The sequence below is a fragment of the Acipenser ruthenus genome, chromosome 1 (genome assembly GCF_902713425.1).
Source record: "Acipenser ruthenus chromosome 1, fAciRut3.2 maternal haplotype, whole genome shotgun sequence".
NCBI classification, from domain to species: domain Eukaryota; kingdom Metazoa; phylum Chordata; class Actinopteri; order Acipenseriformes; family Acipenseridae; genus Acipenser; species Acipenser ruthenus.
Window position 1 is genome coordinate 87,767,770 of NC_081189.1, and position 16,971 is coordinate 87,784,740.

The window sequence follows — 16,971 nt, forward strand, 5'->3', positions numbered from 1 at the left end:
CCCTGCGGCGGCTGCTCTTGATCTCCGGGTGCTCTTGATCTCCGTGAACGCACCCGCTGTCTCCAAACCTTGCAGAGCAGCACATTGAAGCGCTTGAAAACACAGCACAACATTCCCTAATAACACTTGCAATGCATTATGACTTCAAAGGTATGACTTTAAGTCTATGACATTATTATTTATTGATTTTATTTTGTTTAATTTCTTTGATCACCAACTGCCACGACAACACACTCGTTTTTTTATGCACTACTCCTGACGAACTTCACCCATTGCCCGCATAGTACCGGCTCTTAAGGTAGCTTGTGTTGGAGCAGCAGGACAAGCTCGCCATCCCGCCCGCTGCTTTCCTGCATTATTGCTCACCAAAACACAACGCATCTCCCCTGGGTGCCTTTTGTTTTGTGCCGGCTGCTCTTGATCTCCGTGAACGCACCCGCTGTCTCCAAACCTTGCAGAGCAGCACATTGAAGCGCTTGAAAACACAGCACAACATTCCCTAATAACACTTGCACTGCATTATGACTTCAAAGGTATGACTTTAAGTCTATGACATTATTATTTATTGATTTTATTTTGTTTTATTTCTTTGATCACCAACTGCCACGACAACACACTCGTTTTTTTTTATGCAGTACTCCTGACGAACTTCACCCATTGCCCGCATCGTACCGGCTCTTAAGGTAGCTTGTGTTGGAGCAGCAGGACAAGCTCGCCATCCCGCCCGCTGCTTTCCTGCATTATTGCTCACGAAAACACAACGCACCCAGGGGAGAGATACCATGGTAAATAGGTAACCTATTTACCATGGTATCCCTCCCCTGCGGCGGCTGCACTTGATCTCCGGCTGCTCATGATCTCCGTGAACGCACCCGCTGTCTCCAAACCTTGCAGAGCAGCACATTGAAGCGCTTGAAAACACAGCACAACATTCCCTAATAACACTTGCAATGCATTATGACTTCAAAGGTATGACTTTAAGTCTATGACATTATTATTTATTGATTTTATTTTGTTTTATTTCTTTGATCACCAACTGCCACGACAACACACTCGTTTTTTTTATGCAGTACTCCTGACGAACTTCACCCATTGCCCGCATCGTACCGGCTCTTAAGGTAGCTTGTGTTCGAGCAGCAGGACAAGCTCGCCATCCCGCCCGCTGCTTTCCTGCATTATTGCTCACGAAAACACAACGCACCCAGGGGAGAGATACCATGGTAAATAGGTAACCTATTTACCATGGTATCCCTCCCCTGCGGCGGCTGCTCTTGATCTCCGGCTGCTCATGATCTCCGTGAACGCACCCGCTGTCTCCAAACCTTGCAGAGCAGCACATTGAAGCGCTTGAAAACACAGCACAACATTCCCTAATAACACTTGCAATGCATTATGACTTCAAAGGTATGACTTTAAGTCTATGACATTATTATTTATTGATTTTATTTTGTTTTATTTCTTTGATCACCAACTGCCACGACAACTCACTCGTTTTTTTATGCAGTACTCGTGACGAACTTCACCCATTGCCCGCATAGTACCGGCTCTTAAGGTAGCTTGTGTTGGAGCAGCAGGACAAGCTCGCCATCCTGCCCGCTGCTTTCCTGCATTACTGCTCACCAACACCGTTCGCCGAAACAGAAATAGGTAAATAGGTAACCTATTTACCATGGTATCCCTCCCCTGCGGCGGCTGCTCTTGATCTCCGGCTGCTCATGATCTCCGTGAACGCACCCGCTGTCTCCAAACCTTGCAGAGCAGCACATTGAAGCGCTTGAAAACACAGCACAACATTCCCTAATAACACTTGCAATGCATTATGACTTCAAAGGTATGACTTTAAGTCTATGACATTATTATTTATTGATTTTATTTTGTTTTATTTCTTTGATCACCAACTGCCACGACAACTCACTCGTTTTTTTATGCAGTACTCGTGACGAACTTCACCCATTGCCCGCATAGTACCGGCTCTTAAGGTAGCTTGTGTTGGAGCAGCAGGACAAGCTCGCCATCCTGCCCGCTGCTTTCCTGCATTACTGCTCACCAAAACCGTTCGCCGAAACAGAAATAGGTAAATAGGTAACCTATTTACCATGGTATCCCTCCCCTGCGGCGGCTGCTCTTGATCTCCGGCTGCTCTTGATCTCCGTGAACGCACCCGCTGTCTCCAAACCTTGCAGAGCAGCACATTGAAGCGCTTGAAAACACAGCACAACATTCCCTAATAACACTTGCAATGCATTATGACTTCAAAGGTATGACTTTAAGTCTATGACATTATTATTTATTGATTTTATTTTGTTTTTTTTTCTTTGATCACCAACTGCCACGACAACACACTCGTATTTTTTATGCAGTACTCCTGACGAACTTCACCCATTGCCCGCATCGTACCGGCTCTTAAGGTAGCTTGTGTTGGAGCAGCAGGACAAGCTCGCCATCCCGCCCGCTGCTTTCCTGCATTATTGCTCACCAAAACACAACGCACCCAGGGGAGAGATACCATGGTAAATAGGTAACCTATTTACCATGGTATCCCTCCCCTGCGGCGGCTGCTCTTGATCTCCGGCTGCTCTTGATCTCCGTGAACGCACCCGCTGTCTCCAAACCTTGCAGAGCAGCACATTGAAGCGCTTGAAAACACAGCACAACATTCCCTAATAACACTTGTAATGCATTATGACTTCAAAGGTATGACTTTAAGTCTATGACATTATTATTTATTGATTTTATTTTGTTTTATTTCTTTGATCACCAACTGCCACGACAACACACTCGTTTTTTTTTATGCAGTACTCCTGACGAACTTCACCCATTGCCCGAATCGTACCGGCTCTTAAGGTAGCTTGTGATGGAGCAGCAGGACAAGCTCGCCATCCCGCCCGCTGCTTTCCTGCATTATTGCTCACCAAAACACAACGCACCCAGGGGAGAGATACCATGGTAAATAGGTAACCTATTTACCATGGTATCCCTCCCCTGCGGCGGCTGCTCTTGATCTCCGGCTGCTCTTGATCTCCGTGAACGCACCCGCTGTCTCCAAACCTTGCAGAGCAGCACATTGAAGCGCTTGAAAACACAGCACAACATTCCCTAATAACACTTGCAATGCATTATGACTTCAAAGGTATGACTTTAAGTCTATGACATTATTATTTATTGATTTTATTTTGTTTTTTTTTCTTTGATCACCAACTGCCACGACAACACACTCGTATTTTTTATGCAGTACTCCTGACGAACTTCACCCATTGCCCGCATCGTACCGGCTCTTAAGGTAGCTTGTGTTGGAGCAGCAGGACAAGCTCGCCATCCCGTCCGCTGCTTTCCTGCATTATTGCTCACCAAAACACAACGCATCTCCCCTGGGTGCCTTTTGTTTTGTGCCGGCTGCTCTTGATCTCCGTGAAGGCACCCGCTGTCTCCAAACCTTGCAGAGCAGCACATTGAAGCGCTTGAAAACACAGCACAACATTCCCTAATAACACTTGCAATGCATTATGACTTCAAAGGTATGGCTTTAGGTCTATGACATTATTATTTATTGATTTTATTTTGTTTTATTTCTTTGATCACCAACTGCCACGACAACACACTCGTTTTTTTATGCAGTACTCCTGACGAACTTCACCCATTGCCCGCATCGTACCGGCTCTTAAGGTAGCTTGTGTTGGAGCAGCAGGACAAGCTCGCCATCCCGCCCGCTGCTTTCCTGCATTATTGCTCACCAAAACCGTTCGCCGAAACAAAAATAGGTAAATAGGTAACCTATTTACCATGGTATCTCTCCCCTGGGTGCCTTTTGTTTTGCGCCGGCTGCTCTTGATCTCCGTGAACGCACCCGCTGTCTCCAAACCTTGCAGAGCAGCACATTGAAGCGCTTGAAAACACAGCACAACATTCCCTAATAACACTTGCACTGCATTATGACTTCAAAGGTATGACTTTAAGTCTATGACATTATTATTTATTGATTTTATTTTGTTTTATTTCTTTGATCACCAACTGCCACGACAACACACTCGTTTTTTTTTATGCAGTACTCCTGACGAACTTCACCCATTGCCCGCATCGTACCGGCTCTTAAGGTAGCTTGTGTTGGAGCAGCAGGACAAGCTCGCCATCCCGCCCGCTGCTTTCCTCCATTATTGCTCACGAAAATACAACGCACCCAGGGGAGAGATACCATGGTAAAAATGTAACCTATTTACCATGGTATCCCTCCCCTGCGGCGGCTGATCTTGATCTCCGGCTGCTCATGATCTCCTAGAACGCACCCGCTGTCTCCAAACCTTGCAGAGCAGCACATTGAAGCGCTTGAAAACACAGCACAACATTCCCTAATAACACTTGCAATGCATTATGACTTCAAAGGTATGACTTTAAGTCTATGACATTATTATTTATTAATTTTATTTTGTTTTATTTCTTTGATCACCAACTGCCACGACAACACACTCGTTTTATTTTATGCAGTACTCCTGACGAACTTCACCCATTGCCCGCATCGTACCGGCTCTTAAGGTAGCTTGTGTTGGAACAGCAGGACAAGCTCGCCATCCCGCCCGCTGCTTTCCTGCATTATTGCTCACGAAAACACAACGCACCCAGGGGAGAGATACCATGGTAAATAGGTAACCTATTTACCATGGTATCCCTCCCCTGCGGCGGCTGCTCTTGATCTCCGGCTGCTCATGATCTCCGTGAACGCACCCGCTGTCTCCAAACCTTGCAGAGCAGCACATTGAAGCGCTTGAAAACACAGCACAACATTCCCTAATAACACTTGCAATGCATTATGACTTCAAAGGTATGGCTTTAGGTCTATGACATTATTATTAATTGATTTTATTTTGTTTTATTTCTTTGATCACCAACTGCCACGACAACACACTCGTATTTTTTATGCAGTACTCCTGACGAACTTCACCCATTGCCCGCATCGTACCGGCTCTTAAGGTAGCTTGTGTTGGAGCAGCAGGACAAGCTCGCCATCCCGCCCGCTGCTTTCCTGCATTATTGCTCACGAAAACACAACGCACACAGGGGAGAGATACCATGGTAAATAGGTAACCTATTAGGTAATCTGCGTTCACGGAGATAGGTAACCTATTTACCATGGTATCCCTCCCCTGCGGCGGCTGCTCTTGATCTCCGGCTGCTCATGATCTCCTAGAACGCACCCGCTGTCTCCAAACCTTGCAGAGCAGCACATTGAAGCGCTTGAAAACACAGCACAACATTCCCTAATAACACTTGCAATGCATTATGACTTCAAAGGTATGACTTTAAGTCTATGACATTATTATTTATTGATTTTATTTTGTTTTATTTCTTTGATCACCAACTGCCACGACAACACACTCGTTTTTTTTTATGCAGTACTCCTGACGAACTTCACCCATTGCCCGCATCGTACCGGCTCTTAAGGTAGCTTGTGTTGGAGCAGCAGGACAAGCTCGCCATCCCGCCCGCTGCTTTCCTGCATTATTGCTCACGAAAACACAACGCACCCAGGGGAGAGATACCATGGTAAATAGGTAACCTATTTACCATGGTATACCTCCCCTGCGGCGGCTGCTCTTGATCTCCGGCTGCTCATGATCTCCGTGAACGCACCCGCTGTCTCCAAACCTTGCAGAGCAGCACATTGAAGCGCTTGAAAACACAGCACAACATTCCCTAATAACACTTGCAATGCATTATGACTTCAAAGGTATGACTTTAAGTCTATGACATTATTATTTATTGATTTTATTTTGTTTTATTTCTTTGATCACCAACTGCCACGACAACACACTCGTTTTTTTATGCAGTACTCCTGACGAACTTCACCCATTGCCCGCATCGTACCGGCTCTTAAGGTAGCTTGTGTTGGAGCAGCAGGACAAGCTCGCCATCCCGCCCGCTGCTTTCCTGCATTATTGCTCACGAAAACACAACGCACCCAGGGGAGAGATACCATGGTAAATAGGTAACCTATTTACCATGGTATACCTCCCCTGCGGCGGCTGCTCTTGATCTCCGGCTGCTCATGATCTCCATGAACGCACCCGCTGTCTCCAAACCTTGCAGAGCAGCACATTGAAGCGCTTGAAAACACAGCACAACATTCCCTAATAACACTTGCAATGCATTATGACTTCAAAGGTATGACTTTAAGTCTATGACATTATTATTTATTGATTTTATTTTGTTTTATTTCTTTGATCACCAACTGCCACGACAACACACTCGTTTTTTTATGCAGTACTCCTGACGAACTTCACCCATTGCCCGCATCGTACCGGCTCTTAAGGCAGCTTGTGTTGGAGCAGCAGGACAAGCTCGCCATCCCGCCCGCTGCTTTCCTGCATTATTGCTCACGAAAACACAACGCACCCAGGGGAGAGATACCATGGTAAATAGGTAACCTATTTACCATGGTATACCTCCCCTGCGGCGGCTGCTCTTGATCTCCGGCTGCTCATGATCTCCGTGAACGCACCCGCTGTCTCCAAACCTTGCAGAGCAGCACATTGAAGCGCTTGAAAACACAGCACAACATTCCCTAATAACACTTGCAATGCATTATGACTTCAAAGGTATGACTTTAAGTCTATGACATTATTATTTATTGATTTTATTTTGTTTTATTTCTTTGATCACCAACTGCCACGACAACACACTCGTTTTTTTATGCAGTACTCCTGACGAACTTCACCCATTGCCCGCATCGTATCGGCTCTTAAGGTAGCTTGTGTTGGAGCAGCAGGACAAGCTCGCCATCCCGCCCGCTGCTTTCCTGCATTATTGCTCACGAAAACACAACGCACCCAGGGGAGAGATACCATGGTAAATAGGTAACCTATTTACCATGGTATCCCTCCCCTGCGGCGGCTGCTCTTGATCTCCGGCTGCTCATGATCTCCGTGAACGCACCCGCTGTCTCCAAACCTTGCAGAGCAGCACATTGAAGCGCTTGAAAACACAGCACAACATTCCCTAATAACACTTGCAATGCATTATGACTTCAAAGGTATGACTTTACGTCTATGACATTATTATTTATTGATTTTATTTTGTTTTATTTCTTTGATCACCAACTGCCACGACAACACACTCGTTTTTTTATGCAGTACTCCTGACGAACTTCACCCATTGCCCGCATCGTACCGGCTCTAAGGTAGCTTGTGTTGGAGCAGCAGGACAAGCTCGCCATCCCGCCCGCTGCTTTCCTGCATTATTGCTCACGAAAACACAACGCACCCAGGGGAGAGATACCATGGTAAATAGGTAACCTATTTACCATGGTATCCCTCCCCTGCGGCGGCTGCTCTTGATCTCCGGCTGCTCATGATCTCCGTGAACGCACCCGCTGTCTCCAAACCTTGCAGAGCAGCACATTGAAGCGCTTGAAAACACAGCACAACATTCCCTAATAACACTTGCAATGCATTATGACTTCAAAGGTATGACTTTAAGTCTATGACATTATTATTTATTGATTTTATTTTGTTTTATTTCTTTGATCACCAACTGCCACGACAACACACTCGTTTTTTTATGCAGTACTCCTGACGAACTTCACCCATTGCCCGCATCGTACCGGCTCTTAAGGTAGCTTGTGTTGGAGCAGCAGGACAAGCTCGCCATCCCGCCCGCTGCTTTCCTGCATTATTGCTCACGAAAACACAACGCACACAGGGGAGAGATACCATGGTAAATAGGTAACCTATTAGGTAATCTGCGTTCACGGAGATAGGTAACCTATTTACCATGGTATCCCTCCCCTGCGGCGGCTGCTCTTGATCTCCGGCTGCTCATGATCTCCTAGAACGCACCCGCTGTCTCCAAACCTTGCAGAGCAGCACATTGAAGCGCTTGAAAACACAGCACAACATTCCCTAATAACACTTGCAATGCATTATGACTTCAAAGGTATGACTTTAAGTCTATGACATTATTATTTATTAATTTTATTTTGTTTTAATTCTTTGATCACCAACTGCCACGACAACACACTCGTTTTTTTTTATGCAGTACTCCTGACGAACTTCACCCATTGCCCGCATCGTACCGGCTCTTAAGGTAGCTTGTGTTGGAGCAGCAGGACAAGCTCGCCATCCCGCCCGCTGCTTTCCTGCATTATTGCTCACGAAAACACAACGCACCCAGGGGAGAGATACCATGGTAAATAGGTAACCTATTTACCATGGTATCCCTCCCCTGCGGCGGCTGCTCTTGATCTCCGGCTGCTCATGATCTCCGTGAACGCACCCCTGTCTCCAAACCTTGCAGAGCAGCACATTGAAGCGCTTGAAAACACGGCATAACATTCCCTAATAACACTTGCAAAGCATTATGACTTCAAAGGTATGACTTTAAGTCTATGACATTATTATTTATTGATTTTATTTTGTTTTATTTCTTTGATCACCAACTGCCACGACAACACACTCGTTTTTTTATGCAGTACTCCTGACGAACTTCACCCATTGCCCGCATCGTACCGGCTCTTAAGGTAGCTTGTGTTGGAGCAGCAGGACAAGCTCGCCATCCCGCCCGCTGCTTTCCTGCATTATTGCTCACGAAAACACAACGCACCCAGGGGAGAGATACCATGGTAAATAGGTAACCTATTTACCATGGTATCCCTCCCCTGCGGCGGCTGCTCTTGATCTCCGGCTGCTCATGATCTCCGTGAACGCACCCGCTGTCTCCAAACCTTGCAGAGCAGCACATTGAAGCGCTTGAAAACACAGCACAACATTCCCTAATAACACTTGCAATGCATTATGACTTCAAAGGTATGACTTTAAGTCTATGACATTATTATTTATTAATTTTATTTTGTTTTATTTCTTTGATCACCAACTGCCACGACAACACACTCGTTTTTTTTATGCAGTACTCCTGACGAACTTCACCCATTGCCCGCATCGTACCGGCTCTTAAGGTAGCTTGTGTTGGAGCAGCAGGACAAGCTCGCCATCCAGCCCGCTGCTTTCCTGCATTATTGCTCACGAAAACACAACGCACCCAGGGGAGAGATACCATGGTAAATAGGTAACCTATTTACCATGGTATCCCTCCCCTGCGGCGGCTGCTCTTGATCTCCGGCTGCTCATGATCTCCGTGAACGCACCCGCTGTCTCCAAACCTTGCAGAGCAGCACATTGAAGCGCTTGAAAACACAGCACAACATTCCCTAATAACACTTGCAATGCATTATGACTTCAAAGGTATGACTTTAAGTCTATGACATTATTATTTATTGATTTTATTTTGTTTTATTTCTTTGATCACCAACTGCCACGACAACACACTCGTTTTTTTATGCAGTACTCCTGACGAACTTCACCCATTGCCCGCATCGTACCGGCTCTTAAGGTAGCTTGTGTTGGAGCAGCAGGACAAGCTCGCCATCCCGCCCGCTGCTTTCCTGCATTATTGCTCACGAAAACACAACGCACACAGGGGAGAGATACCATGGTAAATAGGTAACCTATTAGGTAATCTGCGTTCACGGAGATAGGTAACCTATTTACCATGGTATCCCTCCCCTGCGGCGGCTGCTCTTGATCTCCGGCTGCTCATGATCTCCTAGAACGCACCCGCTGTCTCCAAACCTTGCAGAGCAGCACATTGAAGCGCTTGAAAACACAGCACAACATTCCCTAATAACACTTGCAATGCATTATGACTTCAAAGGTATGACTTTAAGTCTATGACATTATTATTTATTAATTTTATTTTGTTTTAATTCTTTGATCACCAACTGCCACGACAACACACTCGTTTTTTTTTATGCAGTACTCCTGACGAACTTCACCCATTGCCCGCATCGTACCGGCTCTTAAGGTAGCTTGTGTTGGAGCAGCAGGACAAGCTCGCCATCCAGCCCGCTGCTTTCCTGCATTATTGCTCACGAAAACACAACGCACCCAGGGGAGAGATACCATGGTAAATAGGTAACCTATTTACCATGGTATCCCTCCCCTGCGGCGGCTGCTCTTGATCTCCGGCTGCTCATGATCTCCGTGAACGCACCCGCTGTCTCCAAACCTTGCAGAGCAGCACATTGAAGCGCTTGAAAACACAGCACAACATTCCCTAATAACACTTGCAATGCATTATGACTTCAAAGGTATGACTTTAAGTCTATGACATTATTATTTATTAATTTTATTTTGTTTTATTTCTTTGATCACCAACTGCCACGACAACACACTCGTTTTTTTTATGCAGTACTCCTGACAAACTTCACCCAATGCCCGCATCGTACCGGCTCTTAAGGTAGCTTGTGTTGGAGCAGCAGGACAAGCTCGCCATCCAGCCCGCTGCTTTCCTGCATTATTGCTCACGAAAACACAACGCACCCAGGGGAGAGATACCATGGTAAATAGGTAACCTATTTACCATGGTATCCCTCCCCTGCGGCGGCTGCTCTTGATCTCCGGCTGCTCATGATCTCCGTGAACGCACCCGCTGTCTCCAAACCTTGCAGAGCAGCACATTGAAGCGCTTGAAAACACAGCACAACATTCCCTAATAACACTTGCAATGCATTATGACTTCAAAGGTATGACTTTAAGTCTATGACATTATTATTTATTGATTTTATTTTGTTTTATTTCTTTGATCACCAACTGCCACGACAACACACTCGTTTTTTTATGCAGTACTCCTGACGAACTTCACCCATTGCCCGCATCGTACCGGCTCTTAAGGTAGCTTGTGTTGGAGCAGCAGGACAAGCTCGCCATCCCGCCCGCTGCTTTCCTGCATTATTGCTCACGAAAACACAACGCACACAGGGGAGAGATACCATGGTAAATAGGTAACCTATTAGGTAATCTGCGTTCACGGAGATAGGTAACCTATTTACCATGGTATCCCTCCCCTGCGGCGGCTGCTCTTGATCTCCGGCTGCTCATGATCTCCGTGAACGCACCCGCTGTCTCCAAACCTTGCAGAGCAGCACATTGAAGCGCTTGAAAACACAGCACAACATTCCCTAATAACACTTGCAATGCATTATGACTTCAAAGGTATGACTTTAAGTCTATGACATTATTATTTATTGATTTTATTTTGTTTTATTTCTTTGATCACCAACTGCCACGACAACACACTCGTTTTTTTATGCAGTACTCCTGACGAACTTCACCCATTGCCCGCATCGTACCGGCTCTAAGGTAGCTTGTGTTGGAGCAGCAGGACAAGCTCGCCATCCCGCCCGCTGCTTTCCTGCATTATTGCTCACGAAAACACAACGCACCCAGGGGAGAGATACCATGGTAAATAGGTAACCTATTTACCATGGTATCCCTCCCCTGCGGCGGCTGCTCTTGATCTCCGGCTGCTCATGATCTCCGTGAACGCACCCGCTGTCTCCAAACCTTGCAGAGCAGCACATTGAAGCGCTTGAAAACACAGCACAACATTCCCTAATAACACTTGCAATGCATTATGACTTCAAAGGTATGACTTTAAGTCTATGACATTATTATTTATTAATTTTATATTGTTTTATTTTTTTGATCACCAACTGCCACGACAACACACTCGTTTTTTTTATGCAGTACTCCTGACGAACTTCACCCATTGCCCGCATCGTACCGGCTCTTAAGGTAGCTTGTGTTGGAGCAGCAGGACAAGCTCGCCATCCAGCCCGCTGCTTTCCTGCATTATTGCTCACGAAAACACAACGCACCCAGGGGAGAGATACCATGGTAAATAGGTAACCTATTTACCATGGTATCCCTCCCCTGCGGCGGCTGCTCTTGATCTCCGGCTGCTCATGATCTCCGTGAACGCACCCGCTGTCTCCAAACCTTGCAGAGCAGCACATTGAAGCGCTTGAAAACACAGCACAACATTCCCTAATAACACTTGCAATGCATTATGACTTCAAAGGTATGACTTTAAGTCTATGACATTATTATTTATTAATTTTATTTTGTTTTATTTCTTTGATCACCAACTGCCACGACAACACACTCGTTTTTTTATGCAGTACTCCTGACAAACTTCACCCATTGCCCGCATCGTACCGGCTCTTAAGGTAGCTTGTGTTGGAGCAGCAGGACAAGCTCGCCATCCAGCCCGCTGCTTTCCTGCATTATTGCTCACGAAAACACAACGCACCCAGGGGAGAGATACCATGGTAAATAGGTAACCTATTTACCATGGTATCCCTCCCCTGCGGCGGCTGCTCTTGATCTCCGGCTGCTCATGATCTCTGTGAACGCACCCGCTGTCTCCAAACCTTGCAGAGCAGCACATTGAAGCGCTTGAAAACACAGCACAACATTCCCTAATAACACTTGCAATGCATTATGACTTCAAAGGTATGACTTTAAGTCTATGACATTATTATTTATTGATTTTATTTTGTTTTATTTCTTTGATCACCAACTGCCACGACAACACACTCGTTTTTTTATGCAGTACTCCTGACGAACTTCACCCATTGCCCGCATCGTACCGGCTCTTAAGGTAGCTTGTGTTGGAGCAGCAGGACAAGCTCGCCATCCCGCCCGCTGCTTTCCTGCATTATTGCTCACGAAAACACAACGCACCCAGGGGAGAGATACCATGGTAAATAGGTAACCTATTAGGTAATCTGCGTTCACGGAGATAGGTAACCTATTTACCATGGTATCCCTCCCCTGCGGCGGCTGCTCTTGATCTCCGGCTGCTCATGATCTCCGTGAACGCACCCGCTGTCTCCAAACCTTGCAGAGCAGCACATTGAAGCGCTTGAAAACACAGCACAACATTCCCTAATAACACTTGCAATGCATTATGACTTCAAAGGTATGACTTTAAGTCTATGACATTATTATTTATTAATTTTATTTTGTTTTATTTCTTTGATCACCAACTGCCACGACAACACACTCGTTTTTTTTATGAAGTACTCCTGACGAACTTCACCCATTGCCCGCATCGTACCGGCTCTTAAGGTAGCTTGTGTTGGAGCAGCAGGACAAGCTCGCCATCCCGCCCGCTGCTGTCCTGCATTATTGCTCACGAAAACACAACGCACCCAGGGGAGAGATACCATGGTAAATAGGTAACCTATTTACCATGGTATCCCTCCCCTGCGGCGGCTGCTCTTGATCTCCGGCTGCTCATGATCTCCGTGAACGCACCCGCTGTCTCCAAACCTTGCAGAGCAGCACATTGAAGCGCTTGAAAACACAGCACAACATTCCCTAATAACACTTGCAATGCATTATGACTTCAAAGGTATGACTTTAAGTCTATGACATTATTATTTATTGATTTTATTTTGTTTTATTTCTTTGATCACCAACTGCCACGACAACACACTCGTTTTTTTATGCAGTACTCCTGACGAACTTCACCCATTGCCCGCATCGTACCGGCTCTTAAGGTAGCTTGTGTTGGAGGAGCAGGACAAGCTCGCCATCCCGCCCGCTGCTTTCCTGCATTATTGCTCACGAAAACACAACGCACCCAGGGGAGAGATACCATGGTTAAATAGGTAACCTATTTACCATGGTATCCCTCCCCTGCGGCGGCTGCTCTTGATCTCCGGCTGCTCATGATCTCCGTGAACGCACCCTCTGTCGCCAAACCTTGCAGAGCAGCACATTGAAGCGCTTGAAAACACAGCACAACATTCCCTAATAACACTTGCAATGCATTATGACTTCAAAGGTATGACTTTAAGTCTATGACATTATTATTTATTGATTTTATTTTGTTTTATTTCTTTGATCACCAACTGCCACGACAACACACTCGTTTTTTTATGCAGTACTCCTGACGAACTTCACCCATTGCCCGCATCGTACCGGCTCTTAAGGTAGCTTGTGTTGGAGCAGCAGGACAAGCTCGCCATCCCGCCCGCTACTTTCCTGCATTATTGCTCACGAAAACTCAACGCACACAGGGGAGAGATACCATGGTAAATAGGTAACCTATTAGGTAATCTGCGTTCACGGAGATAGGTAACCTATTTACCATGGTATCCCTCCCCTGCGGCGGCTGCTCTTGATCTCCGGCTGCTCATGATCTCCGTGAACGCACCCGCTGTCTCCAAACCTTGCAGAGCAGCACATTGAAGCGCTTGAAAACACAGCACAACATTCCCTAATAACACTTGCAATGCATTATGACTTCAAAGGTATGACTTTAAGTCTATGACATTATTATTTATTGATTTTATTTTGTTTTATTTCTTTGATCACCAACTGCCACGACAACACACTCGTTTTTTTATGCAGTACTCCTGACGAACTTCACCCATTGCCCGCATCGTACCGGCTCTAAGGTAGCTTGTGTTGGAGCAGCAGGACAAGCTCGCCATCCCGCCCGCTGCTTTCCTGCATTATTGCTCACGAAAACACAACGCACCCAGGGGAGAGATACCATGGTAAATAGGTAACCTATTTACCATGGTATCCCTCCCCTGCGGCGGCTGCTCTTGATCTCCGGCTGCTCATGATCTCCGTGAACGCACCCGCTGTCTCCAAACCTTGCAGAGCAGCACATTGAAGCGCTTGAAAACACAGCACAACATTCCCTAATAACACTTGCAATGCATTATGACTTCAAAGGTATGACTTTAAGTCTATGACATTATTATTTATTGATTTTATTTTGTTTTATTTCTTTGATCACCAACTGCCACGACAACACACTCGTTTTTTTATGCAGTACTCCTGACGAACTTCACCCATTGCCCGCATCGTACCGGCTCTTAAGGTAGCTTGTGTTGGAGCAGCAGGACAAGCTCGCCATCCCGCCCGCTGCTTTCCTGCATTATTGCTCACGAAAACACAACGCACCCAGGGGAGAGATACCATGGTAAATAGGTAACCTATTAGGTAATCTGCGTTCACGGAGATAGGTAACCTATTTACCATGGTATCCCTCCCCTGCGGCGGCTGCTCTTGATCTCCGGCTGCTCATGATCTCCGTGAACGCACCCGCTGTCTCCAAACCTTGCAGAGCAGCACATTGAAGCGCTTGAAAACACAGCACAACATTCCCTAATAACACTTGCAATGCATTATGACTTCAAAGGTATGACTTTAAGTCTATGACATTATTATTTATTAATTTTATTTTGTTTTATTTCTTTGATCACCAACTGCCACGACAACACACTCGTTTTTTTTATGCAGTACTCCTGACGAACTTCACCCATTGCCCGCATCGTACCGGCTCTTAAGGTAGCTTGTGTTGGAGCAGCAGGACAAGCTCGCCATCCCGCCCGCTGCTGTCCTGCATTATTGCTCACGAAAACACAACGCACCCAGGGGAGAGATACCATGGTAAATAGGTAACCTATTTACCATGGTATCCCTCCCCTGCGGCGGCTGCTCTTGATCTCCGGCTGCTCATGATCTCCGTGAACGCACCCGCTGTCTCCAAACCTTGCAGAGCAGCACATTGAAGCGCTTGAAAACACAGCACAACATTCCCTAATAACACTTGCAATGCATTATGACTTCAAAGGTATGACTTTAAGTCTATGACATTATTATTTATTGATTTTATTTTGTTTTATTTCTTTGATCACCAACTGCCACGACAACACACTCGTTTTTTTATGCAGTACTCCTGACGAACTTCACCCATTGCCCGCATCGTACCGGCTCTAAGGTAGCTTGTGTTGGAGCAGCAGGACAAGCTCGCCATCCCGCCCGCTGCTTTCCTGCATTATTGCTCACGAAAACACAACGCACCCAGGGGAGAGATACCATGGTAAATAGGTAACCTATTTACCATGGTATCCCTCCCCTGCGGCGGCTGCTCTTGATCTCCGGCTGCTCATGATCTCCGTGAACGCACCCGCTGTCTCCAAACCTTGCAGAGCAGCACATTGAAGCGCTTGAAAACACAGCACAACATTCCCTAATAACACTTGCAATGCATTATGACTTCAAAGGTATGACTTTAAGTCTATGACATTATTATTTATTGATTTTATTTTGTTTTATTTCTTTGATCACCAACTGCCACGACAACACACTCGTTTTTTTTATGCAGTACTCCTGACGAACTTCACCCATTGCCAGCATCGTACCGGCTCTTAAGGTAGCTTGTGTTGGAGCAGCAGGACCAGCTCGCCATCCCGCCCGCTGCTTTCCTGCATTATTGCTCACGAAAACACAACGCACACAGGGGAGAGATACCATGGTAAATAGGTAACCTATTAGGTAATCTGCGTTCACGGAGATAGGTAACCTATTTACCATGGTATCCCTCCCCTGCGGCGGCTGCTCTTGATCTCCGGCTGCTCATGATCTCCTAGAACGCACCCGCTGTCTCCAAACCTTGCAGAGCAGCACATTGAAGCGCTTGAAAACACAGCACAACATTCCCTAATAACACTTGCAATGCATTATGACTTCAAAGGTATGACTTTAAGTCTATGACATTATTATTTATTAATTTTATTTTGTTTTATTTCTTTGATCACCAACTGCCACGACAACACACTCGTTTTTTTTTATGCAGTACTCCTGACGAACTTCACCCATTGCCTGCATCGTACCGGCTCTAAGGTAGCTTGTGTTGGAGCAGCAGGACAAGCTCGCCATCCCGCCCGCTGCTTTCCTGCATTATTGCTCACGAAAACACAACGCACCCAGGGGAGAGATACCATGGTAAATAGGTAACCTATTTACCATGGTATCCCTCCCCTGCGGCGGCTGCTCTTGATCTCCGGCTGCTCATGATCTCCGTGAACGCACCCGCTGTCTCCAAACCTTGCAGAGCAGCACATTGAAGCGCTTGAAAACACAGCACAACATTCCCTAATAACACTTGCAATGCATTATGACTTCAAAGGTATGACTTTAAGTCTATGACATTATTATTTATTGATTTTATTTTGTTTTATTTCTTTGATCACCAACTGCCACGACAACACACTCGTTTTTTTATGCAGTACTCCTGACGAACTTCACCCATTGCCCGCATCGTACTGGCTCTTAAGGT